The following is a 3,958-nucleotide window of genomic DNA, read 5'->3' as shown; positions in this document are numbered from 1 at the left end:
TCCTGGCAGGCCAGGAATGGTTCAACAGACTCAAAGCCCTTTAACTCAATGACAGAACAAGTGAATAAAGTAGCACACAGGCCAAGAGATTCTTTGGACTATTTGTGGACATTATCAAGAAAAGTTGTCAGTCTACTTATAAGACTTTTGGTGTAGACATTTTTTTAGAATGCATAATGGCAGGGAAAGGAGGTTTTATGATTCTAAAGAAACAGCTTATTAATGGAAATTCATCTAGGGATGGTAAAGAACCATGGAACGAATCACATGAACTTACAAACAAGCCCTTTGCAAACGAATATGTCCATCGAACTGATATGTTCATCAACAGAGGAACTTCCTGTGCTTCATACTTCTCTACCCCTTCTTAGAACTAGAGGCCATAATTATGGCAAGGCATTCAGTAGCCCTGACCTCAATCTGGGAATACGATGAAACCCATATAAGACTGTTTAAAAAGTACCCTCTTTTGAGGTAGTCGTTGTTTAAAAGATATTCAGAAGATGAAGGGTATGGCTTTTGTGTGTGTGTGTGTGTGTGGTACGCGGGCCTCTCACTGCTGTGGCCTCTCCCATTGCGGAGCACAGGCTCCGGACGGAGGCGCAAGCTCAGCAGCCATGGCTCATGGGCCCTGCCGCTCCGCGGCATGTGGCATCTTCCCGGACCGGGGCACGAACCCGTGTCCCCTGCATCGGCAGGTGGACTCTCAGCCACTGCGCCACCAGGGAAGCCCAAGTATGGCTATTTTTAAAGAGGGGTGAATTAAATGTATGATAATATCTCTTACTTTCTGCCACTTTTAAACAGGATTTTCAGACTCTCATAATAAATGTAAACAGGCTTAGAATAGTGGAGAAAATTCCAGATTAGATACTGGCCACAGAGTAACAAGTAAGTGGGGAGAAAATAATTCCCATCCTTCTTCAAATTTACATTCCAGTAGATATCTGACCAGAAGACTTGTATTCTGAGATAAGGTGAGTGTTTAGGCAAAAAGAGTATATAACAATTCAATGGCAAAGGGGCTTAACTTTTACTTATGGGTTTTACTTCTTTCAGCTATTGTTCTAATTAATGCATTTAACTGTTTATGAACAAAAAGATGTTCATATATCATATTTTCATGACAATATAAACCGTACACAGTGACCTTGAGTTTCTATAAACAGTCACCATTTTTCATTTTCTGGTAGCTACCCAAGGGGAAAGGTGCTGCTTATAGGACTTAACCTCCACAAGGACTGTCTAATGGAACAGAAATATTTGTGGTACAAACTCTAATCTTCAAACCTCAGTTCTCAGCAGCAAACTCTTCTAAAACACTTCTAACAAAATTGATTGAAAAATTAGTGTCTTCACTAAGAATTAAGGGAAAGGGGAAAGGAGATTTTCGAACTTGCTCTTTATTAAAATGAATCTAAAATTCTAAATAGTAGAAGCCATTGATTTACCAAACACCTAAGGAAACAAGATAGTCTTTTTTTCCCATTCATTTACTCGTCTGTTTATTCAATCAAGTAGTATTGAGCACCCACTCTGTAAAATATTGTGCTATGATTGGGGGGGTTATAACTGTAGCAAGACAAAATTCTTGCTCTACTTAATCATATCATCTAATACCTAGGATCAGAATATAAAGAGCTCCTGAATCTATTATCTAGTGAGTAAGGAATCAGAATTCCTAAACTACATAGGAAGGGACTAAACCCAAACGTTTTTCAATGATAAGATTGGTCAAAAGGATGAATGAACCCAATCAGAGACTAGGAGCATGTGAGTATATAATATTCTTTCTGCACCAGGGATCCCTATTTGTCGCTACTATACTCTTTCAATAATTAAAGCATTTTAATCCTAGCATACAAGAAAGAACAAATGAGATGGGGGTTACTGAAAAGAAAGGTAAATGTTCAGAGTAAGGAATATTGAACTAAAAACCAAACCCCTGGGAGTGATGGGTGAAGGGAAGCTGGAGATTCTTAGACTCTATAATGTCTATAGGAATGGAAAAAAATAATCAGCAATGGATCACAGACCTAAACTTAAAAGCTAAGACTATAAAACTAAAGTAAGAAAACATGGGGTAAGACACTGGATTTGGCAATGATTTCTTGGATATGGCACCAAAAGTACAGGCAGCAAAAGAAAAAGAAAATTGGATTTCATAAAAATCAAAACTTTTGTGCGTCAAAGGACACTGTTGGAGAGTAAAAAGACAACCCAAGAACAGACAAAATATTTGCAAATCATGTATCTGATAAGGGATTAATATCCACAATATATTAAGGACTCTTAAACTCAACAAAAACAAACAGCCCTATTCTAAAATGAGCAAAGGACTTGAATACACATTTCTGCAAAGAAAATATACAAATGGTCAATATGCACATGAAAAAATATTCAACTTCACTAATCATTAGGAAATGCAAGTCAAAACCACAGGGAGAGCCAACTTCACACCCAGCAGGATGACCATTATTTAAAAAGAGAGAAAATAAATGTTAGCGAGGGTGTAGAGAAATTGGAACCATTATGCAGTGCTGGTGGGAATATAAAATAGTGCAGCCACTGTGCAAAAGAGTATGGCAGTTCTTCAAAAAATTAATTATAGAATTATCTTATGATCTAGCAACTCCACTTGTGGGCATATACCCAAAAGAATTAAAAGCAGGGACTCAATGAGATATTTGTACAATGGTGTTCATCACAGCATTATCCATAACATACAAGCAACCCAAACATCCATCAGTGGAGGAATGGATAAATAAAATGTGGTATGTACATACAATGCATTACTATACAGCCTTAAAAAGGAAGGAAATTCTGATACATGCTATAACATCAATGAGCCTTAAAAATATTATGTGAGGTGAAATAAGCCAGAGGACAAATATTATTAAAAGGACAAATATTGAATATTTCTACTTACATGAGGTACCTGGAATAGTCAAATTCATAAAGAAAGAAAGTAGAATGCTGGTTACCAGGGACTGGGGGGAGTGGAAAGCATGAGGAATTATTATTCAATGGGTACAGAGTTTCAGTGTGGAATGATGAAAAAGTTCCGGAGATGGACAGTGGTGATGGTCGCAAACAATATGAATGGACTTAATGCCCCTGAGTTGTACACTTAACAATGGCTGAAATGGTAAATTTTATGTTACGTATATTTTACTGCAAAAAATTTTTTATTTTTTAATCTGCAAAAATTTGCTCAGAACTGTAGGGAAGAGAGTCAGGAAGATACCAAAGTCGTGGCAGTTAACAGTGGGTCAACCTCGATGGGATTCAGATGTGCTTCTCTGGTATCTATTTTGCCAGGCAGGACTCCTTTATATATGTGCAGTATCATTATTTCTCGAGAAATAATTTGCACAATAGATATAAAAATTAATCAAAATATGCAAAATATTACTGTACTCTTGCCATGTTTTAATTTCCAGAATTTAAACATTTAAAGATACTCTCAATTGTAACCTCTGTCATATTAGCCCTTCTTTCCTCAAATGGCTTCCAAGAATCTAATCTATTGCAGATGAGAAAAGAACATAAAACATTTACATATAAATCACAAAAAATGACTGAAAGATGAATTTTGTATGGAAATTAGGAGTTTCCCAATCATATATTTGGATTGTGTGGTACCCACGTCCAGAATGGGATCCAGTTTTTAAAGAAAGCACACTTCATCCCCTCCCAAAGTCTGTCCCCTGCCAGTCACTGTAATGTTGACATCACACAGACCTCTAGGCAGACTTAGTAATCTTCTCCAAATTAAGAAAAGGTCCCCATCTTCTACCACTTTCCACCTTGCTCTCTGCACTTCAGTCACACTGACCTCCTAGATGTTCCGTAAACACATCAAATATGCCTTAGGGCTGCTGCAATCGCTGCTTCTTGTGACTAGTATGATTTTCCCGTCGCTTAGTAGCTGGCTCCCTCACTTCCTTACCTCCTT

This window comes from Pseudorca crassidens, chromosome 6 (assembly GCF_039906515.1).
Source record: "Pseudorca crassidens isolate mPseCra1 chromosome 6, mPseCra1.hap1, whole genome shotgun sequence".
Lineage (NCBI taxonomy): Eukaryota > Metazoa > Chordata > Mammalia > Artiodactyla > Delphinidae > Pseudorca > Pseudorca crassidens.
Note: the sequence above shows the minus strand (reverse complement) of the source record.